Below are 25,591 nucleotides of genomic sequence, written 5' to 3' on the forward strand. Positions count from 1 at the left end.
TGGTTGTTAAACACAGCCATTATTAAAAACTAAATCACATAAACCTACACTTAACTTATGTTAAAGACTAAGGTAATGAATTCTCAAAAACCTATCTCTTGTTCATTTTTTACTACATTTTACCATAATCTAAACTATTGAGATGAATTCAGTCTATTGTGTCTGTGTGATAGAGATACTATAGAACGCTGCTCTACTTCACATTTCTTCCCAGCTCCCAACTCCCAGCTCAGTGACATTACATGTGTGGGTTGAAATTGGCCATGATTGGAATATTTATCCCATGGAATTTGGCAAACACTTCAAACCAGGGCTTTATTTCCCCTTGAAAAGCCAGTTGTAAAATATTTACCAGAGCATCAGTAAGATCTTTAAAATCTGTTCGGAAAACAAAAAGAAGCATAAAATTATGTTTATTACCAGGCACCTCAAAACATAGTGAAGTACTAACAGTGACCAAAAAAAGATGACTCTATTTTAAATTCGTCAGGAAATTCACAAGCTGAGTATGGCATTAAACATTTAATATATATAAACTTAATACATATATATATTAATATATATAAACTTTAAAGGTTAAAGTTGCATATGTTCTAGAACTCTATGAAACATGCTACTCAACCACATTTCTTTTTTTCCTCTTGTAATTTACCCACTGCAAACAGCATTCCATTTTTCATGTTCAAATAAAGGTTTCTTTTTATAGTAATAGTTATGAAGCAGAAATTGCACTAAGTTCTTTACATACATTGACAAGTCTCACAACAACCTTCTGAGGCAAACACTATTATTGCCCCTAGTTAACAGAGGAGAAAACTGTACCTCAGAGAAAATAAAGTGTCTTGAACATAATCAAAAATCTTGAAAATACAATAGCAGAGCTGGGCATAAACTGAGGCCATCAGACCCCAAGGGTTGCACTCCTCCAGTGCCCCTCCCACTACCTGCCTGTGCTCTGGCATTGATGTTGAAGGTCATGGTAAAAGATGATTTTCCCCGAAGAGAATAATAAAAATCAAGCAGATTTGGTTAATTTTCCTTTTTCTCTGTATTTTCTTCCCAGATCATTCAAGTAAAGCTTTCCAGATTTAAGGGAATAAAGACTCCAATAATTTAAAAAATTCTGTGAAGTTTATTGAAAAAAAATTTTTTCCTTTCGGGTCTGTAGCCTTTTTGTCAACAAGTATCCAAACAACCTTACCTGTTTCTGCAAAATTTTAAGAAAAATCACTGCTCCTCTGTCATCAACATGGTTTAATCTAACTTTCTAGAAAGAGAGGCTTTTTGTGACACAGAAATTGACCTATCCTAATTCATTTTGGAAATACAATAAGGTTAGAAGAAAATGAAAAAAATAAAGATAGACACACACATAAAAGCATGTGTGCACACCATACTACCATCCATATATCAATACCGCCCTTATTACATTTAACTGAATTTTCCTCCAATTTTATTTGTAAATGTGTGTTCTAAAAATGTTGTCTATATACCTTAGGTAGTATTTGCTTCTAAGATCTTCCTCACTTACTATTATATCATTATAATTACTTCTTGTTGTTCCAAATTCTTAGGCATTGTTTCTTTCAAAGACATGATGAAATATGAAAGTTTAATGAAGAAATGGGTATTAATTCTATAGGCCCAGATAAATGGAACAGTGAAACTTGAAGCTCTGAAAAATATGCTCCACCTGTAAGTAGTTGACTAAAGATTTCACTTTCAACAGAACAGTTGATGTTTTCTAGAGGTAGCCTAGCATGTTTCCATGGGAGTTTATTAGCAAGATTCTCCATGGGTCCTAGCCCAGACTTACTGAATCAGAATCTGCTTTTTGACAAAAGCCCCAGGAGATTTGTATGCACATTAAAATCTGAGAGCCATGACTTTTGTTCATATTGCATTACATAATCATCATATAGACTCATCTTTTGTAGTCAGCATTCACAGTTATAGAGAACTACGGGTTTCAGGAGGTGACACCCTTATGGACTTAGGGGCACACACTCTTCTTCACAGTTTCATGCTCATGCCTCAAAGCAAGATAAATGAAATTGCCTTCCTGGATTACATGGATTCACTTAACCAACATTACATAAGCCTTTTGACAGTCATAATCCAATGTTATAATTTACAGTGTTCTTATTCCTGTTCTTTTTCCAGGAATAGGAAAAAGTGACTTAATAACTAAATTAATATTTCAACTGAATATGTTAATACCTACTATTAAAAGGAACCCCCATGTCCCTTGCTAAGGTAATGGGTACAATAAATTTTGTAAAAGAATTTTGTTTAGGCCTATGATTCTCTTTGTGACTTGGGACCCAAGTTGGCACAAGAAGTAAACCATTCTAGAATTTCCCTTACCTCCCATTTATTATTCTGTTTCTTGTACAATTTTACCTTTAAGGCACTCACTGCTTTATCGTTTCTCTGGGAAGAGGAGCTTCAGAGAGATTATAAATCATGTAATAATGCAATGATTTAGAGAAGAACTGAGTTTGTGGGTAATCTTTTGCATTTTACATTTTGCGTTTTACAAAAGAAGGTGTAACAAGTCCCCAGTGTTAGGCTGCAATTGTTTTCACTGCAGTAGAATTCCATCGTCCTTGAGCTCTTTACAGGTAGTGCAAGAAGGTAGGGAGGATTGCTCATTTGTTTATAAAGTCCAGAGAAAGATACAACGGGTTGAAATTGTGGCATGAAAAATTTGGGTTAAACTTGTCTAAACCTGTGTATGTATGTGCACTTACATGTGCTGTGTGTGCTTGGTTTTGTACTGGGAGTTTGGATAAATGGAAATGGAGTGGAATAGGGTCTCCTTTCACAACTCTTTGAGTTACATGGAGAAATGATGGTATCTCCTTTGGAATTCTCCCAAGGAGAGTCTGCTATCTATCTACATGGTGTAGATTTTGAACTGCCTAATCGTAAAGAGGATGGTATACCCAGGGTCTTTCTAGTCCTCTAAATTCATAAACCAGGACTATCTGGCCATCTTTCATTTTACAACTTTCTGTAAAGTGAGGCAGAAACCTGAGTGGCCTCTAAATTTGCATAACTTATCTTTCTTAGCAAGGCTTTTCCTAAATTTACAAGCCATTGCCGTTTATCCATCAAGAATCTATCCCAAATATCAAAATGCTTTTTAAAAAGTTTATGTATCCATTGCACTGCCAAGGACAACATAAGGATTTCTATCACCTCAATGCCCACCAGAGGTGAATAGGGGCACAGACAGGGAGGTGGCAGTGCACCATGGTGATTTCAACTCAAATGGAATTTTTGGCATGAACGAGTGCCTTCTGTGTGCAGATATGTTACTGGTTGCCTTTGCCCAGGGCTGTGGTTGCCTCAGATTCCTTTCCAAGGAACATAGCTGGGCTTTTCTCAAATGCAGAGTCCCCAGAAATGTATATTTCAAAAAAAGACATACTTTTGCTTCCTTCCCTAGGGCTCAAAATATGCACCAATCTAAAAGAACATGGCTGAGAGAAGCGAAAGACATTGACAAACATTTAAAAATCTGTAAATAAATGTTCTTAGTGATGTGACCTTAAAAAAAAAAAAAAGCTGTACATATATTAAAAAGTGATGGTGTTCGGCTTCCGGGAATTTGGTGGAAGAGTAAGACGTGGAGCTCACCTTCCTCCCCACAGATACACCAGAAATACATCTACACGTGGAACAACTCCTACAGAACACCTACTGAACGCTGGCAGAAGACCTCAGACCTCCCAAAAGGCAAGAAACCCCCACGTACCTGGGTAGGGCAAAAGAAAAAAGAATAAACAGAGACAAAAGGACAGGAGTGGAACCTGCACCAGTGGGAGGGAGCTGTGAAGGAGGAAAGGTTTCCACACACTAGGAAGCCCCTTCACGGGCAGAGACTGCGGGTGGTGGAGGGGGAAAGCTTCGGAGCCGCGGAGGAGAGCACAGCAACAGGGGAGCGGGGGGCAAAGCGGAGAGATTCCCGCACAGAGGATCGGTGCCGACCGGCACTCACCAGCCCGAGAGGCTTGTCTGCTCGCTTGCCGGGGCGGGCAGGGCTGAGGGCTGAGACTCGGGCTTCGGTCGGAGCGCAGAGAGAGGACTGCGGTTGGCGGCATGAACACAGCCTGCAGGGGTTTAGTGCGCCACGGCTGGCCGGGAGGGAGTCCAGGGAAAAGTCTGGACCTGCCAAAGGGGCAAGAGACTTTTTCTTCCCTCTTTGTTTCCTGGTGCGCGAGGAGAGGGGATTAAGAACCCTGCTTAAAGGAGCTCCAGCGACCGGCGCAAGCCGCGGCTAAAAGCACGGACCCCAGAGACAGGCATGAGATGCTAAGGCTGCTGCTGCCGCCACCAAGAAGCCTGTGTGCGAGCACAGGTCACCATCCACAACGCACTTCCGGGGAGCCTGTGCAGCCCGCCACTACCAGGGTCTCGAGATCCAGGGACAGCTCCCCTGGGAGAGCGCATGGCACGCCTCGGGCTGGTGCAGCGTCAAGCCGGCCTCTGTCACTGCAGGCTCGCCCCACACTCCGTGCGCCTCCCTCCCCACGGCCTGAGTGAGGCAGAGCCCCCGAATCAGCGGCTCCTTTAACCCCGTCCTGTCTGAGCAAAGAACAGACGTCCTCTGGGGACCTACACGCAGAGGCAGGGACAAATACAAAGCTGAGCCCCTGGGAGCTGTGAGAACAAAGAAGAGAAAGGGAAATCTCTCCCAGCAGCCTCAGAAGCAGTGGATTAAATCTCCACAATCAACTTGATGTACCCTGCATCTGTGGAATACATGAATAGACAACGAATCATCCCAAATTAAGGAGGTGGACTTTGAGGGCAAGATTTATGATTTTTTCCCCTTTTCCTCTTTTTGTGTGTATGTTTCTGTATGATATTTTGTCTGTATAGCTTTGCTTCCACCATTTGTCCGAGGGTTCTATACATCCGATTTTTAAAAAATATTTTCTTAATAATTACTTTTTATTTTTATAACTTTATTTAATTTATCTTCATTCTTTCTTTCCTTCCTTCCCTCCTTTAGACAATGAATCATCCCAAATTGAGGAGGTGGACTTTGAGAGCAAGATTTATAATTTTTTCCCCTTTTCCTCTTTTTGTGAGTGTGTATGTGTATGCTTCTGTGTGAGATTTTGTCTGTATAGCTTTGCTTCCACCATTTGTCCTAGGGTTCTATACATCTGATTTATTTTTCTCTTAATAATTATTTTTTTATTTTAATAAATTTATTATATTTTATCTTAGTTTATTTTACTTTATCTTCTTTCTTTCGTTTTTTCCTTCCTTCCCTCTTTCCTTCTTTCCTTCCTCCCTCCCTCCTCCTTTCTTTCTTTCTACTTCTGCTAATTCTTTCTTTCTACTTTTTCTCCCTTTTATTCTGAGCTGTGTGGATGAAAGGCTCTTGGTGCTGCAGCCAGGAGTCAGTGCTGTGCCTCTGAGGTGGGAGAGCCAACTTCAGGACACTGGTCCACAAGAGACCACCCAGCTCCACATAATATCAAATGGCGAAAATCTCCCAGAGATCTCCATCTCAACACCAAGACCCACCTTCACTCAACGACCAGCAAGCTACAGTGCTGGACATCCTATGCCAAACAACTAGCAAGACAGGAACACAACCCCACCCATTAGCAGAGAGGCTGCATAAAATCATAATAAGTCCAAGGACACCACAAAACACACTACCAGACGTGGACCTGCCCACCAGAAAGACAAGATACAGCCTCATCCACCAGAACACAGGCACTAGTCCCCTCTACCAGGAAGCCTACACAACCCACTGAACCAACTTTACCCATTGAGGACAGACACCAAAAACAATGGGAACTACAAACCTGCAGCTTGCAAAAAGGAGACCCCAAACCCAGTAAGATAAGCAAAATGAGAAGACAAAAAAACACACAGCAGATGAAGGAGCAAGATAAAAACCCACCAGACCTAACAAATGAAGAGAAAATAGGCAGTCTATGTGAAAAAGAATTCAGAGTAATGATAGTAAAGATGATCCAAAATCTTGGAAATAAAATAGAAAAAATGCAAGAAACATTTAAGAAGGATCTAGAAGAAAAAAAGATGAAACAAACAACAATGAACAACACAATAAATGAAATGAAAAATACTCTAGATGGGATCAATAGCAGAACAACTGAGGCAGAAGAATGGATAAGTGACCTGGAAGATAAAATAGTGGAAATAACTACTGCAGAGCAGAATAAAGAAAAAAGAATGAAAAGAACTGAGGACAGTCTCAGAGACCTCTGGGACAACATTAAACACACCAACATTCGAATTATAGGGCTTCTAGAAGAAGAAGGGAAAAAGAAAGGGACTGAGAAAATATTTGAAGAGATTATAGTTGAAAACTTCCCTAATATGGGAAGGGAAATAGTTAATCAAGTCCAGGAAGCACAGAGAGTTCTATACAGGATAAATCCAAGGGGAAATATGCCAAGACACATATTAATCAAACTGTCAAAAATTAAATACAAAGAAAACATATTAAAAGCAGCAAGGGAAAAATAACACAAAAGGGAATCCTCATGAGGTTAACAGCTGATCTTTCAGCAGAAACTTTGCAAGCCAGAAGGGAGTGGTAGGACATATTTAAAGTGATGAGGGAGAAAAACCTGCAACCAAGATTACTCTACCCAGCAAGCATCTCATTCAGGTTTGATGGAGAAATTCAAACCTTCACAGAAAAGCAAAAGCTGAGAGAGATCAGCACCACAAAACCAGCTCTATAACAACTGCTAAAGGAACTCCTCTAGACAAGAAACACAAGAGAAGGAAAAGACCTACAATAATGAACCCAAAACAATTAAGAAAATGGGAATAGGAACATATATATGGATAATTACCTTAAATGTAAATGGACTAAACGCTCCCACCAAAAGACACAGATTGGCTGAATGGATACAAAAATAAGACCCATATATTTGCTGTCTACAAGAGACACACTTTAGACCTAGAGACACATACAGACTGAAAGTAAGGGGATGGAAAAAGTTATTTCATGCAAATGGAAACCAAAAGAAAGCTGGAGTAGCAATTCTCATATCAGACAAAATAGACTTTAAAATAAGACTAGTAGAAGAGACAAAGAAGACACTACATAAAGATCAAGGGATCGATCCAAGAAGAAGATATAACAATTGTAAATATTTATGCACCCAACATAGGAGCACCTCAATACATGTCAAATAGTAACAGCCATAAAAGGGGAAACCAACAGTAACACATTCATAATAGGGGACTTTAACATCCCACTTTCACCAATGGACAGATTATCCAAAATAAAAATAAATAAGGAAACACAAACATTAAATGATACATTAAACAAGATGGACTTAATTGATATTTATAGGACATTCATCCAAAAACAACAGAATGCACATTTTTCTCAAGTGCTCATGGAACATTCTCCAGGATAGATCATATCTTGGGTCACAAATCAAGCCTAGGTAAATTTAAGAAAATTGAAATTGTATCAAGTATCTTTTCCGACCATAATGCTATGAGACTATATATCAATTATAGGAAAAGATCTGTAAAAAATACAAACACATGGAGGCTAAACAATACACTACTTAATAACGAAGTGATCATTGAAGAAATCAAAGAGGAAATTAAAAAAAAATACCTAGAAACAAATGACAATGGAGACACGATGACCCAAAATCTATGGGAGGCAGCAAAAGCAGTTCTAAAGTTTATAGCAATACAATCCTACCTTAAGAAACCGGAAACATCTTGAATAAACAGCCTAACCTTGCACCTAAAGCAATTAGAGAAAGAAGAACAACAACAAAAAAAAAAACCCCAAAGTTAGCAGAAGAAATCATAAAAATCAGATCAGAAATAAATGAAAAAGAAATGAAGGAAATGATAGCAAAGATCAATAAAACTAAAAGCTGGTTCTTTGAGAAGATAAAAAAAATTGCTAAACCATTAGCCAGACTCATCAAGAAAATAAGGGAGAAGACTCAAATCAATAGAATTAGAAATGAAAAAGGAGAAATAACAACTGACACTGCAGAAATACAAAAGTTCATAAGAGATTACTACAAGCAACTCTATGCCAATAAAATGGACAACATGGAAGAAATGGACAAATTCCTAGAAAAGTACAACCAGCCAAGACTGAACCAGGAAGAAACAGAAAATATAAACAGACCAATCACAAGCACTGAAATTGAAACTGTGATTAAAAATCTTTCAACAAACAAAAGCCCAGGACCAGATGTCTTCACAGGCGAATTGTATCAAACATTTAGAGAAGAGCTAACACCTATCCTTCTCAAACTCTTCCAAAATATAGCAGAGGGAGGAACACTCCCAAACTCATTCTATGAAGCCACCATCACCCTGATACCAAAACCAGACCAGGATATCACAAAGAAAGAAAACTACAGGCCAACAACACTGATGAACATGGATGCAAAAATCCTCAACAAAATACTAGCAAACAGAATCCAACAGCACATTAAACGGTCATACACCATGATCAAGTGGGGTTTATTCCAGGAATGCAAGGATTCTTCAATATACGGAAATCAGTCAATGTGATACACCATATTAACAACTTGAAGGAGAAAAACCATATGATCATCTCAATAGATGCAGAGAAAGCTTTTGACAAAATTCGACACCCATTTATGATAAGAACCCTGCAGAAATTAGGCACAGAGGGAACTTTCCTCAACATAATAAAGGCCATATATGACAAACCCACAGCTAACATCGTCCTCAATGGTGAAAAACTGAAAGCATTTTCATTAAGATCAGGAACAAGACAAGGTTGCCCACTCTCACCACTCTTATTCAACATAGTTTTGGAAGTTTTAGCCACAGCAATCAGAGAAGAAAAGGAAATAAAAGGAATCCAAATTGGAAAAGAAGTAAAGCTGTCACTGTTTGCAGATGATGTGATACTATACATAGAGAATCCTAAAGATGCTACCAGAAAACTACTAGAGCTAATCAATGAATTTGGTAAAGTAACAGGATACAAAATTAATGCACAGAAATCTCTGTCATTCCTATACACTGATGATGAACAATCTGAAAGTGAAATCAAGAAAACACCCCCATTTACCATTGCAACAAAAAGAATAAAATATCTAGGAATAAACCTACCTAAAAAGACAAAAGACCTGTATGCAGAAAAGTATAATGCACTGATGAAAGAAATTAAAGATGATACAAACAGATGGAGTGATGTACCATGTTCTTGGATTGGAAGAATCAACATTGTGAAAATGACTCTACTACCCAAAGCAATCTACAGATTCAATGCAATCCCTATCAAACTACCACTGGCATTTTTCAAAGAACTAGAAAAAAATTTTCACAATTTGTATGGAAACACAAAAGACCCTGAATAGCCAAAGCAATCTTGAGAATGAAAGATGGAGCTGGAGGAATCAGGCTCCCTGACTTCAGACTATACTACAAATCTACAGTAATCAAGACAGTATGGTACTGGCACAAAAACAGAAATATAGATCAATGTAACAGAATAGAAAGCCCAGAGGTAAACCCATGCACATATGGTCACCTTATCTTTGATAAAGGAGGCAGGAATGTACAGTGGTGAAAGGACAGCCTCTTCAATAAGTGATGCTGGGAAAACTGGACACGTACATGTAAAAGTATGAGATTAGATCACTCCCTAACACCATACACAAAAATAAGCTCAAAATGGATTAAAGACCTAAATGTAAGGCCAGACACTATCACATTCTTAGAGGAAACCATAGGCAGAACACTCTACGACATAAATCACAGCAAGATCCTTTTTCACCCACCTCCTAGAGAAATGGAAATAAAAACAAAAATAAACAAATGGGACCTAATGAAACTTAAAAACTTTTGCACAGCAAAGGAAACCATAAACAAGAGCAAAAGACAACCCTCAGAATGGGCAAAAATATTTGCAAAGAAGCAACTGACAAAGGGTTAATCTCCAAAATTTATAAGCAGCTCATACATCTTAATAACAAAAAAGCAAACAGCCCAATCCAAAAATGGGCAGAAGACCTAAACAGACATTTCTCCAAAGAAGATATACAGACTGTCAACAAACACATGAAAGAATGCTCAACGTCACTAATCATTAGAGAAATGCAAATCAAAATTACAATGAGATATCATCTCACACCATTCAGAATGGCCATCATCAAAAAACCTATAAACAATAAATGCTGGAGAGGGTGTGGAGAAAAGGGAACCCTCTTGCACTGTTGGTGGGAATGTAAATTGATACAGCCACTGTGGAGAACAGTATGGAGGTTCCTTAAAAACTACAAATAGAACTACCATATGACCCAGCAATCCCACTATTGGGCATATACCCTGAAAAAACTATAATTCCAAAAGAGTCATGTACCAAAATGTTCATTACAGCTCTATTTACAATAGCCTGGAGATGGAAACAACTTAAATATCCATCATCGGATGAATGGATAAAGAAGATGTGGCACATGTATACAATGGAATGTTACTCAGCCATAAAAGGAAACGAAACTGAACTATTTGTAATGAGGTAGATAGACCTAGAGTCTGTCATACAGAGTGAAGTAAGTCAGAAAAAGAGAGAAAAATACCGTATTCTAACACATATATATGGAATTTAAGAAAAAAAATGTCATGAAGAACCTAGGGGTAAGCCAGGAATAAAGACACAGACGTACTAGAGAATGGACTTGAGATTATGGGGAGGGGGAAGGGTAAGTTGTGACAAAGCGAGAGAGAGGCATGGACATATATACACTACCAAACGTAAGCTAGATAGCTAGCGGGAAGCAGCCGCATAGCGCAGGGAGATCAGCTAGGTGCTTTGTGACTGCCTGGAGGGGTGGGATAGGGAGGGTGGGAGGGAGGGAGACGCAAGAGGGAAGAGATATGGGAACATATGTATATATATAACTGAGTCACTTTGTTATAAAGCAGAAACTAACACACCATTGTAAAGCAATTATACTCTAATAGAGGTGTAAAAAAAAGTTATGTCACAGGTAAGTTCCCTATGAATACAGAAACATGAGGGATAATTACAAGGTTACTGCTATAGTTTATAGCATAGCTACTCCCCTCCCACCCCATCCATTCATATGTTGAAACCTAACCCCCAAGGTGATGGTTTTAGGAGATGGGGCATTTGGGAGATGATTAGGTCAAGAGAGCAGAGTCCTCATGAGTGGAATTAGTACCCATTTGAGAAAGAGCTCCCTTGCCCCCTTTTTCATTTGAGAATATGGTGAGAAGAGTTCAACCCAGAAGATGGCCCTCACCTGACTATGCTGGCACTTTGATCTTGGACTTCCAGCTTCCAAACTGTTAGAAGTAAATTTCTGTTTTTTATAAGCCACCCGGTCTGAGGTACTTTGTTATAGCAGCTCAAATGGACTAAGACAGTTACCTATTTCTATGTGAAAAAAATACTCCCAAACCTAGTAGCTTAAAAATCAACATTTGTTATTTCTTGTAATTCTAGGAAGTGGCTTGGTTCATCTCTTTGTGTTTCTTTTGCTTCATATGGTATCACCTGGCATCATTCATGCAAATAAATTCAAGTATGAGCTTGCCTGGGACTAGAACATTTGTGACTGAATGAAGCAAATTTAGTGGCTTCATTCAGCCTGGGCGGCTAGAACAACTGGGGGATGGCTGGAACTTTCTTTCTTCACAAGTTCTCTTCAAGCTTATTTACATGGCAGCTATAACACAAAGCTGCCAAAGAGTGAAAAAGAAAGAATCCAGGATTCTTAAGTCCCAGATGGCAAGTTCATTACATTCAATTGGTCAAAGCATATCACAAGGCCAGCCCTGATTCCACAGAAGGGGACATAGAACCATTTCTTGTTGAGAGAAGTGATACCTTACATGCAAAGCATTGTTTGTGGCCGTATTTGTAGACATCTACCACATTACCTACCATCCATTTTTCTCCTTAATAGTAGAACTCTAATTTTGCTTAGATTTCTACCCTATTTCTTGTGGTCAAGGTCTTCAGGTAAGGCTGCCTCCATCTCTAACCCTGGGAAGGTGGACTCTGCTTGTTCTAAGACACATACAGTGGTCTTATTTTTAATGCAAATTTAGGCGTAGACAAATGATAAAATTCTGACCAGTGAAATTTGAGAAGAAGTATACTGGGAAGTTCCTGGGAAAGGTTTTACAGCTCTTAAAAAGTGATATAAGGAGAACTTAGTCTCTTCTGTCTCTGGATATTTCTGGGTCTGTCGACCATCAGCCCCTTTGTCTCTAACTTGCAACCATGAGGGTAAAGCCAAAACAGAGGACAGAACAGAGCCAAAAGACCTACAGGGATTGTCTGTGTCAGATAGGCTCCTAATTCTGGAGTTTTTAAATTTTAAAGTTAGGTTTTCTGTTACCCTCTGCTGATGCATCCTTAATGATCAAGACCATATGAAAAGACAGAACAATAGAAATGCAAATCAGAACAGTGCTCATATCAGCTGTGTATGTTGTATGCTTTCCATAAGAAATGAGAGGGAAGGCTGTCTGCTAAAACACCTCATTGGGTGACATTTTCTTTCTTAGTAAAAGTATCACAGTCTAGAGTCTAGCACTCATCTTTGCAAACTAAAGAACCTGAACTTGCTAATTCATTAAAAATAATTCCATGTCTCTGAACCAAACTTATTTTACCCAAGTTCATAAGATGGAGGTGTAAAACTTTTATTCCACCTTATGAGTTATCTAAATTCATCAGAAAGCATAGAACTAAAAGGCCAATTGCAACTTATGATGAATCCTATAAATGTAGAGAAGTGAGAAACTTTGAGGTCATCATGACCTGCACATTCTGGAATCAGAACAAGAGGAACTGGATGAATTAAATATTTAATGGTAGCTAAGATAGCCTGATTCATCCACTTTACAGTGAGAATGTTTTTGTCGACAGGATCAGAACATCCAAAGTCCAATGATTAACCACTTCCTACATTCATTTTCATCTTAAGAATGTTCTTGCTATTGGAAGGGGATACAGCCAATGATGACTGATTATGACCCTCTCTTCCTTAGATGTTGCTGCAGTAGCCATAACCAATGATGGTTTCTTGTTTCTATTTTAGTCCCTATTTTCATGACTGACCACATCATTTTGAAAAACCCATTCAGTCATCCTGGGGTGATGGTTTTCAAATGGTTCTTTGAACAGAAATTCCTCCATGATAAAGTTTTCAGTAGTCTCTGGAAAAATAGGAAAAATAAGGACACATATACAAAAACTCCAAAGCACATATCTCAGTTTGATTATTTATATATATACATATTGTGCATCAGCTTCTTCCCTTCAAGTCACCTTTCTTGAGTGTCTGTCCAGAGATTTCCACCTGTCAGTTGCTCCTTAGTGCATTGCCCAGTTCCCATACACATGTGGATCATGATGGGGTGGATCACAGGTAGTGCACTTCCTTGGGCTGCCTCTCTCTGGTCACAGAGCACAGTTCTCTCTACTCCTTCGTCTGTTCCCTTATTCTCCATGCTATGAAAGCACCAGGTCGTAGCTGCTTACCCATGTATTAGCCCTGGTGGTTCAGTTGCCAACAACCCATCTCAAATCTCAGCAGCTTAACACAATAAAATTGTATTTCTCACTCATGGAAAGTCCTGGGAAGCTCTACTGATTGAATCTTTTTCATGAGGTGCCTCAGGGGCTCAGGCTTCTTCCATCTTTAATACATGGCCTCTGAGGTTGCTACAGAAGGGGAAAATGAGGGAGGAACATAAATAGCCAATGTTTTATTAACCTGTTCTGGAAAGAGCACACCTCACTTCACCCACATTCCATTGATCTGAGCTCAATCATACAGCCTTCACCTGACTGCAAGGGGGTCCTTACTATAAGGGGATTGTAATTTAGTTGTGTGCCAGAAGAGGAGAAAAATGAATATTGGTGAATTTCAATTGAGCCTTTATAAGGATTACAAATTTCTAAAAATAATAACAGTTAAAGAAAGCCCATAAAATTACTCACTAAATATGATTATCTGTTGGACTCAAGGGAAAAGCTATTGGTAAATTAAATTCTTTATATAGTCTCTTTGATGGACACGTGCATTACCTAATGTTACTCACCTTATTTCAAGCTGAGGCTTTTCTTCAAAATACTACTTTTTCTAAATTCTATTTTTTTATGGAATTTTCTCCATATGATCTCCACCAATAGAAGTGCACTTTCATATGTCTGATTTGTTCAGTTTAGAATACCACCCTGAGGTCAGGGCTATAGTAAAGTGTTAAAGGTGGTCTTTGACACTCTAAGTCCAGTCAAATGACTTTGAGATACATCCATTCATTCTGCCTGACTGACCAATCAGACTGGTTGCACACATACTCACATATGTCTTCAAAGATACATAACATCTTCCAAGATCAAATATTAATTATCAAAAACATGATAGTCTAAACCCGGGATCTGATAAACTATGGGCTTAACCCAGATCACTTTCTGTTTTGTACATAAAATTTTATTGGAACACAACTGTACCCATTTATTCACCTGTTGCTATGGTTGCTTTCATGCTACAATGGCAAAGTTGAGTATTTGCAACAAAGACCATATTGACACAGAATTTAATATATTTATTATCTGATCCCTTACAGATATAGTTTATCAATCCCTGGTGTAACCTAAGGGTAGAAGAGTCATATGCCTAAAGCGCCAACAAGGCAATGTTGATGAGTAACTGAAACAGCTATAATATACAAAGCAATATAATTGTTTTGGAGCTGAAAAATACATACGTGTCTGAAAGCATTCGATTTTTAAGGTAACATGTGGGCCAACAAAGTACATCTTCATACTAGGTTAGACCTATCATCAACCAGCTTAAAACATATGAAACTAAGTTCATAAGGACAAAGGAAATAATTCCTTCACTGCCCCATAATGAGCAAGGTTACCTCTCTACAAACTAGCTTGGTCACTAGATCTTCCCTTTATTATGTGGAACAGGATCATTTCCTTTATGTCACCAGCACCTCAGCCTCCTATCCACACTCATCTTCAAATTGTGACTGCACGGGCTTCCTTCAAAAAGAAACTGGCCTTGCTCAGCTATATCCCCTTATTTCTCTTCCAGAAATACAAAGACTAGGCAAAACTCTGACATAACAGCTTGTTAGGAGTTGATTTAATACTTAGCATCAACGATTTTACTCCCTGATTTCTGGAGAGAGGGATTTCATCCCCCATGATATTTTATTATTTGCAGTTCTAATGTCCTTCATTGGCAAATTTATAATGTGACAAACCCTGGATCTTATGTCATTTTAAAATTTTACTTGTCTATGAAATCCCAATGTGTGGGAACCACAGACCCAAGTGACATTATAGCATTATAAGATGACTTTGTTAATCTCTGCTTTGATCCATCATTAGGAAATTTATATAGTGTAAACTCTCAATGGCAAGCTTATTCCTCTTCTGTCCAAGTTTTTAGGGAACTCCTCACTGAAATCAGAACTCATAACAAAGAGCAAATACCAAGGAGATAATGACTGTTTCTGATCCAGGCTAGGAAAATGCCAAATACAAGAGAAAGTCCTTCAGAACTATGTGTGCAGTAAAGACAAGAAGGCAGAAATTACAAATGTCCTGCCTGTAAGACAGGAGGGAAGAAACTTGCCTTGAGTGAAATTGTACTATTGGCAATTCCTTTAGTAAACTATGAAAAGTAGAGTTTACTATCTCTAATTCATAGATTAATAACTTGAACTTTACCATGATTAAGCCAGCATGCTCAAGATTAAGGAACAAGTAAGTGGTAAACTCAGTATGACTGAGGCAAGGACTTTTATTCCAGACTTGAGCAATAGCTAACATTTCTACTCCTCTTTCTCCTCTCCTCCTTCATTTTCTTGACAAAAATAATAACCTCTAAGGTATAAAGGGCTTAGAAATCTATTCTAAGTAAGTTGAAGCCACGTTAGAGAAGAACCTAGGAAGACATTATCCAATTTCTTTACACAAACTCAAATCTTCAAGTGAAATCCATTCAGGGGTATTAAGGCAACATATGGTATGCAGAATCTCTCTCATCTGCCTTGGAGAAGCCATGGATGATGAAAGAAGTTTCTATATGAAAGAGATTTCTTACAAGAAAGATCAAATATCTATATATTTTCAAGAAGAGAAGAAGATTGGTTACAGCAATTAAAGGAATTCCTGGAAAAATGTATAGGTTTGATCATTAAACAGAAGGTTGGTGAAAGCTTAGGAAAACAATGATCTTTCATGTACCAGTTAGTTTGTAGGCAACAGAATGTTGGAGACCCACCCTATACCAAAAAAAAAAAAAAAAAAAAAAAAAAAAACCTGGTCTGTGCTCCACAGTTAAAAAGAGCAAACAACCATAATTTCATCCTGGTGTAAACTACTCAAAATTCAAAATTTCAGGAGAGAAGCTCTGATTGGCCAAACTTAGTCACATGCCTGTCCCTTTCCCTTGTAAAGGCAGATACAGAAAGTATCTGCACCTCTAGGCAATCATGGTCTGAGGCAGGAAGCCAGGTTTGCCTGTCTGCCAAGGCTACAGACATAGAGGGTTATAGTTCATTCTCTAAAAGGAAATCAGTGTGCTTTTTGGAAAGAAAACAGGATTCCAAGCTGCAAAAAAAATTGGCAATTGTCCTCTACAATTGAAAAACAGATTGGATTCATGACTTGCTTGCCTCTTTCATTTTTTAAAAGTTTTTATTTTTATTGCTATTTTTTGACAATCATTTAATTTATTTTTAAAATATCTTTAGTGGAGTATAATTGCTTTACAATGTTGTGTTAATTTCTGCTGTACAACGAAGTGAATCAGCTATATGTATACATATATTCCCATATCCCCTCCCCTTGAGCCTCCCTCCCACCCTCCCTATCCCACCACTCTAGGTCATCACAAAGCAACGAGTTGATTTCCCTGTGTTATGCAGCATCTTCCCACTAGCCATCAATTTTACATTTGGTAGTGTATATAAGTCAGTGTTACTCTCTCACTTCGTCCCACCTTCCCCTTCCCCACCATGTCCTCAAGTCTGTTCTCTACATCTGCATCTTTATTCCAGTCCTGTTTTTAGACAAGTAGATATTATGTAGGTGATTTATTCATCAAGGTCCTTGTGAGAGTGTCATGGAATCCTTGAAACAAGAGAGAAAAATGGAACCTGGTGGATGTTGTGTTCAGAGCCAACATTGAATTGAACCTCAACAAAGACTGAGCTCTTGACAGAGAGTGTTGTACTCTTTTCTAGTTCAACATGATAATGAAGCATTTGAGTGGGGGAAAAATAGTTAAGGCTCTTTTAGTTGCAAGTGACAGAAACTCAACCAGAAAATTTCAGGAGTGGGACTATAAGCACAGCTTGGATTATGAAACTTGACTGATGTGATAAAAATAGTTTTTTTTTTTCTCACAATCTCTCGGGTCTGCTTCCTTTCTGTTGACTTCATTTTATATAAACTTCTTGATGTGAAAGATGACTCGCATGACTCCATTCTTACATCCTATCAGGTTAGCAACTTCAGAGAAGAGTAATTCCCAGCAGTAGCCCTGAGATGACTCAGCCTGACTTCATTATACATCTAATCTTGAATCAATAACAGTTGCCAGGATGGAGTGTTCTGATGAGCCACCTCAAAATCACATATCCACCTATGGAGTCAGGGCATTGGGTCAGCTCTACTCAAACCACCTGGATAAAGAATACAGAAGAGTGGTTCTAAAAAACAAAAAAGAAAAAAATGAAAAGAAAGAGATTTTGTTATAAAAAAAAAGAGGGGGAATTCTGAACAGACCAAATAATGAACATCTTTTAAAACACAAACATCTTTTAAAACACAAAATTGAAATAGAATAAAATGGAGATTCAAAAGATCTCAATAAGTTAGTGGAGTAGGCTTAAACTAACAAAATTTAATTTAATTAGAATAGATGGAAAATCCAATGTTGGCACCAAAATCTCAGTTACATAAGTAAGGATTAGGTAATTTGTTTCACTGATAAACCATGCAAATTTTAGTTGTCTACACATTCAATTATTTCTTAGTTCAGTTACTTAAAAATTTAATACAATTCTAGGCTGCTTTAAAAAGCTAAACTGCCCCAGTGATTTTGATCCCATTGTATCATGCACTGCTTTGGTCATTTCTGGGTATCTATGTTCAATTTTGGACATTGACAATGACAAACTACACAATCAGAGGAAGATGTCCAGTGGGACAGATAATTTATTGCTAAAGAAATTACTCACATAATCAATTCCAAAGTCAAGTAGAAACAACATTTTCTCCATAATTCATATCCCATTTTTTATTACACATTACAATAAGTTGACCATGTCACATCTAGAGCATTATATACATTGTCCAATGATGTATCTAGTTTCTTCTCAGACACTTGGTATAAGAAAAAGCAAAGTATGCCTTGGCTAAGTATTGCCCAGGGGCAAAACAAGTCTTTAAATACATACTCTAGTAAGCACACACATCAAGTAGAGACTCCTTTTGGCCTTGACACAGAAGAAATGTCTTTTAAACACAGACTCACATGTTATATGTATGTGAATGGGTCTGATTATGAACACATATACAAATATATCAAATACAAACAGAAATACAAACAAATACATACACTTGTGCATTTGTTTGGCAGAACTATTAGGAAAGTATTTCCGCATAAGCATAACTAGCACAAAAGCACTGGGACTGTTCTAAACCATGGGGAAGGACTGTGTTATCTTAGATGTTCTCTTTCTGAACCTTCCTTTAGTGACACATTAACCTCTGTACTGTCGACCACAGCACAAACCAGTTTCCCTCACTTCCTGTTATCTTGCTCCCACTTTAGAGTGAGGCTCAGAGGATGTCTGAGGGAAGGCTCTGTTTTGGTAGAAAGGCAACTGGCAAACAGGAAAAGCAACCAGCCTGCTGGTTACAGGTCAATAGGACAGCAGAGGAGTTCCTTAGACTGCCCATTGGCTGGGCAGCTTTTCTTGATATCAGAAAGTCCTAGGGCAACTTAAATTTATTTTTAAAGGCAATGAAAAGTTTTTCTGGTTTGCCACAAAACAAAAAAAGATCCTGGTTGTATCAGGTAATAGCTGTAGAAATGCTTATGGTCAACAGGGATCTTCTGGTTGTGTAGACCTGATGAGGCTGGTGTGTTAGAACACACTTTGGGAACCATAAAGCTCTACAGAAATAAACTGTGATTGTTATCCAATCGAATTTCTAGACAATGTCCATATACTATGTCCTTTTTAAAGTGCCTAAGCAGTTGAATTTTTATTTCAACCACTTTGGTTGAATCTAAAACATATTGCTTATTTTTTTGTCTTTTTAAATAAAATATATTGAGTGAAACAGAACCTTTCTTAAATAATCCAATGTGATCATTATGAACATTAAGTTTTGAAAAATAGGCCAGTATAAAATAATTACCATTTGTTGAAAGTTTATTGTTAAGCACTACTCAAAACTAGAGGGTTCAGTCTGTAAAACACCATGCAAAGTCAGTGTTATGTCAATTTACCTATTATACATATATTTAGACTGAGGTCTAGAAAGTTTAAGTGACTTGCATGAAGTTAACCACAGTAAATGGTATACATAGAACTAGAATCCAGGTGTACGAAAATGCAAAATCCTTAATTAAAGACACCAGTGTGTAGCTCACAGCATTGCTCTCAAGTGCTGGTAAGTTTTTAACGACCAGTTCTTCAGAAATAAAAGTACGCACACACATTTATTATAAATTTTACTGATATAAAGGATATGCAGCACAAAAGTTAAAATAATTAAAATATATAATAATCTTAATTACAAATTCCATATAGCCAATTGACCATCACAGAATACTTTTGCTCATTTTGGCCAGACTCTTATATCTTAGCCAACTATAAACTTTTAGAGGAAAACATAGCAGAAAATCTTTGTGGCCTGGAACAAAGTGGGCAGTTAGGCAAAGAATTTGTAGACATGAGACCAAAAGCACAATTCATGAAAGAAAAAAAAAAAAATGAGCTGGACTTTATAAAAAAAACTATTTCAAGAGACACCATTACAAAAGTGAAAAGATAAGCCATGGGCTGGGAAAATATGTGCAAATCATATATTCCAGAATATAGAAAGAACTCTCAAAACTCAATAGCAGTAAAACAAATACTGCATTAAAGATAGACAAAAAACGTAGACACTTCACCTACAAGGATATAAGGATGGCAAATAACCACGTGAAAAAAGATGTTCAAGATAATTAGGGTACTGAAAATTAAAGCTATAATGAGATACTACTACATGCCCTACATACTTGTTAGAATGGCCAAAATTTAAAAAAATACTGATAATATCAGGTGCTGACAAAGATGCAGAGCAACTGAAAATCTCATATTAATGCATTGCTGGTGGGAATGCAAGATAGTATGGAAGATCTAGAAAATAGTTTGGTATTTTCTTATATAGTTAAACATACACTTGTTTCATGACTCAGCAATCCTATTCTTCAGTACTTACCCTAGAGAGATGAAAAGTTATATTCACGTAAACTCTGTGTGTGAATATTTATACTGCCTTTATTCATAATTGCCCCAAAATGTAATCAACTCAAATAGCCTTCAGCAAATGAATGGATAAACAAAGTGTGGCACATCCTTATGATAGAATACTACTCAGTAATAAAAAGGAACAAGCTAGTGTATGTGTAACAACATGGATGTATCTCAAAAGCATTCTTCTGAGTGAAAGAAACCAGTCTCAAAACATCACATATTTTTCTATTTATATAAAATTATCAAAAAAGAGAAAACTTTGGAGTGGGAAGAATAAATCAGCGGCTGCCAGAAATTAGGGGTAGGTGGAGAGTATGACTACAATGGGATGGCATGACAATTTGGGGGGGATGATGGAATTTTTCTGAAGCGTGGTTGTAGTGGTTATATTAATCTGTATATGTGTTACAATTCATAGAACTATACACCTAAAGGAAAAAAAGTCTGTTTTATTGAATATTAATTTTTTTTAATAATTTAAATTTTAGAAATTAAAATTAATTAAATTAAATTAAAAGTCAATTCATAATAATATTAAAATCTGACATGCTGGGCCATACAGATCTACAACTGCCTAAGTGTTCTAAGCCTTGAAATTCCACCATGCCCTTACTCATAAAAAAGAGAAGTAATACAAGATTTATTTCAAAACAACAATTTGAGGCTCTCAGATATAGGAAGAAAAATCAGTAAAATGTGAAAATTTATCACAACTTGTTTTGTTGATCTCTGGTTTGGAGGACTGAAGAAGAAGAATTAGCCATGCAATTGATCTCAGGAAAATGTATGAACTTGGTTTTTTGGATCGGGGATCAAGAGCTGTAGTTACCTGTAGGACTCTGCTTGTCCTAATTATCTCTGGCCTGTGTAGCACCTTTATAGGGTTAGTGTATCAGTCAGGGTCTAGCTAAGGATCAGAAACCATTTGAGTGTTTAAAACAGAAAGAATAAAATGCAAGAAATCAGTTAAGCAAGTGATGGACTCTGAAAATCCAAACAAGATAAACCAGAAATTAATATTTGGAAACTTCTACCACCTCTAGGCTGGAAGAACAGAGGGAAGAGGTAGTTTTACTGGCACCCAAAAACTGGGATCATATGGTGGAAGATAGGACTACAGCAGACTATGTAGAAAGAACTGGGCCCACCAGGGAAATGCAGCCCTTGGCAGGGATTCTGCCCAAGACAGAGAAGGAGAGGGAGAAATCTCCTGGTTTCTTTCTCTCTCCCTCTAACCTGCCAGTAATGGCCTCATTGCCCAAACTCATCTAGAAGACTGCTGCTGGGGATACTGAAAAAATCAGCTTGATAGGATCAATCCCTTCCTTCCAAGATAAAGAGCCAATCAATGGGAAGGTAAAGAATGGATTTGTGGGAAAACAGGCCTAGGACCAGGCCAGTCAGCCTGAGACTGACCACAAATTAAAGAGGTTATTGGGCCTGATTTTTGTACTCTTCCTCCCTATAATGGAGGATTTATAATCAGGTTGGGAAGCCCTCTGTCTGTCAATGGCAGCCGTGAGAGGGACATATACAGTTTGGGAGAGCTTCGCAACAGTGCCTTCAAGTTCTCAGCCCTTCCTTATGGGTGACTTCAAGGAAAAGGCCCTCTAAGCTGTCTGTAATCCTCCTGTATTCCACCAGATAAGTCATTCTACTCTCACAACATTTGCCCAGTGTGTTCCAAGTCACAGTTTAGTTTATTCCTTTCATGTACCACTTGCTTTTACGCATCTTATGAAGCTGTATACTTTTGGTACCTAAAGGTCCCCCACAGGTTTCTTGTTATAGGGTATCTGTTCCTTTTCTCAGTGTGGACAGCAGAATCTAGAGTCCCTTGGTACTCTCACCAACGCTTCTATCATTTTCCCCAGTGATCTTTGATGCCTCTCCTGTTACTGCATAACTTTATTTAAAAATATGAAAACAGTTACTGTGGAATTCTGAACTTTCCTCCATGACCCCCTTCCTCCAAAAACTCCTGATGGAAATTCCTGTGGGAGGATAGTGTGCTAATCACACATACTATAACAGAAGAAGGGCTTTCTGGTTGGATCAGTCGTGGTTTAGTCGTGAGCACAGAGGCTATTCAATGTACTCTATTAGAAGGAATTTAACATAGGGAACTAGTTGCAGTGGTGTTGGAAGAATCGAAAAACCAATCCAAGGCCAGTGAGGCAACAGCTTGAAACTGTTACCACTAGTAGGACCAGAAGGATAAAGGGGAATATTAGTATTATTGGAGCCCAAGAATCAGAGCCAGGAGCAGAGGCTTCATGGTGGGAGCAGAGACCAAAGAGGAGACACAGCCACTCCCAGAGACCCTGGCCAAAGCTGAGAGAAAAGGGAAGAAACAACCTGACTTCCACTTACCCCTGATCTTCAATCTCCCCAGTGCCTTTTATTGACTAAACCAAGCCAGAAGCCAATTGGCAAGAGAGTCCAGGAAACGAAGTTTACAGAGAAAGGACAGGGAGAGGATCTAAGAGCAAACAAGCAAATGACCCAGTTTACTAGTTATAATATTCATTCTTAAGCTTTCAATTTCTGCTGTCTGCCCGCAACTCTTCTGAAGAGTTGCCTCTTTCTGCTAGTGATTTAAAAGACATCCAGATGCAGAATGTCACAGGACTAAGTCTAGAGAATTGATCTGGTTTTTCATCCACGTTAAGTCACTATTTAACAATCTGTTGTAAACTTTACCTTCCAAAACTTACCCCTGGCCTGCCACTCCCCACCCAAATATAACTAAGTACGCGGGTCATAATATGTGGGAGGGTGCCTTGGTGCAAATGTTGACTGTTAACAGAGCATCCATACAATTGATAGCAAAGATTGTGTAAGTTATTGGTATACCTTTCACTTTCAATCACTGACTGGTTCACTGGGTACTTCCATAGCTGTAGACCTCTCTTTCCTCCCACTTTTCTCCTCTAGGATCCCTTTATCTTTTCCATTATTCACCTTCATGGGGTCTTTTACAGTTCCCCATACTCTAAGCCATGTATGAAGAGAAGATATGGCTATGTAAGTGATTTATATTTACTGTGAAATCTTATTAAATGTTTATGAATTATTAACATCTTTGCAAGAGCCTTAATACATACTTGTCTGTATCTCTCACTTCCTTCAACATGGTGTAACTTTCCCAGATTGATTTTTTTCTGAACCAGAAGAGATTATTAAATCATGCTTGTTTTACTTCTGTTTGTTGTCTTTTTAATGTTCTGTTTCCTCTACTGGATTGTGAGTTTCTCTAAGGATTCCCACTTCCTCATTACAGAACACTGCATTTGGTGGGCTATAGACAAATGAGCTCTTTCGGAGATCATGACTCTATTGACAAATGAGAGGAGAGGGCAGGAGTGGCAGAAGTTAGTGCTGATAATAAAGGTACTCCCCGGACCAGCAGGTGCTACCTGGTACCACCCCTACTTCCTACTTTGGCTAAGAAAAGAAACCTGAAAGTATAGGGAACAGCTCTTACATTGCCTTCCTTGCCCATGACCTCTCTTTTAAGAAGCACCAGAACCATCAACATGTTTCCATCTCTATTGCTTCCACTCTTGTCCAAGTAACTCAGACACCTACAATGGCCTCCTCTTGGTGGTCACACTGTAGATTAGTTTTGCATTTTTACGTAAATGGAATCCTAAAGTACAAACAATGTTTGTCTCTGGAATGTTTTGCTCAACATTTTGCTTGTGGAATTCATGTAGTTATGTTCAGTCACAGTTCATTCATTCTCTTTGCTGAATATTGCTCCATTGCTTTGGCTTGTTTGAATGGATTTCCATTTCTTGCAATCAAGCAAGCCATGACTAAGGAAGATAATGAAGCATGAAACTGTCCTTTCCAGAGAAACCACAGGCATGGAATAAGAAGTCCCTGAGGAGGCCTTCCCTTGTCCTTCTCTCGTCAAGCTGGGACATTCCTTTCATATCCAGTGAACTTCAGAGCAACACTGAGTTTTGCTGAGTAGATTCAGAGCTCCATATGGCAACTGTCTCGGATCCTGGCACCAGGCCAAAAGATGACACTTCTTCTCTCCTTTTATATTTCTTTACCATATGATTGCTCAAATCTGAAAATCTTATGCTTTGCAATCTTCTATCAGCCCAATGCCACGTGGTATTAACGCTTTGTATGCTGCAGTGTTGAGCTGCAAAATTATTTTCTTGCAGTACTCTAAAGTACTGAAGCCATAAATTTGATAGAAAGGCAATATTATTTTACCATGTAATAGCAACAAGCCATTTATTGCATCTTTGCCAGTGTTTCCAGGCTTGTCGCCACTTTGTAGAATCAAGATGACTTTTCTGTTTTTTCCTAATTAGTTGAGAAATTTGAGCTGAGATAAGGGACCAGGTGAAGCCAGTATGACTTGGGCAAGATTCCTCCCATTAAGCATGGGCTTTCTGATGTATAATTTTGCTTGGTAAGAGTAGAATAGTGTGGGAGGTGCATACTTTTATTATGTAACTACATCCTGTTTTCCCCATTGGTAATAACATCTCAAAGAGCACAAGGGAATTCAGGAAGGGAACATTTCATAATTTCAATAAAAAAGACACTAAGTAAATTATTCTTCAGAATAAATCTGAGAGATGTGTCTACATTACCAAAGCCAGTAGAAACTGAGACATGATAATGCTACTACATGTTTTTCTTAATAGTCTATAGAACAGTAGTTTTAAAGGTTTGCTTGTTAATTTGCCAGCTTAACCTCCTTTGTCCCATTGCAGCTCTTCTCATGGAATGCCTTGTAATCCTACTGACTCTTGCATAGCCACAAGGACAATTACTAACCTTAGTTAATGGAGCATGTGAGGTTGTTCACCCTGAGAAAGTCAACTAAAGAAAATGCCTGCAGGAGAATATAGTGTACTATCAAGCCCTTGGGCCAAATAAAATGGATGTTATTCCATGTCTTCAAAAGTATCCAAACTGGCAAAATGAACTCACAGCCAGGATCCCCTGCCTTTCCCTCTTGGGAAAATCACATGTAAAGAAAAGACAGGAA

The sequence above is a fragment of the Phocoena sinus genome, chromosome 15 (assembly GCF_008692025.1).
Source record: "Phocoena sinus isolate mPhoSin1 chromosome 15, mPhoSin1.pri, whole genome shotgun sequence".
NCBI classification, from domain to species: Eukaryota; Metazoa; Chordata; class Mammalia; order Artiodactyla; family Phocoenidae; genus Phocoena; species Phocoena sinus.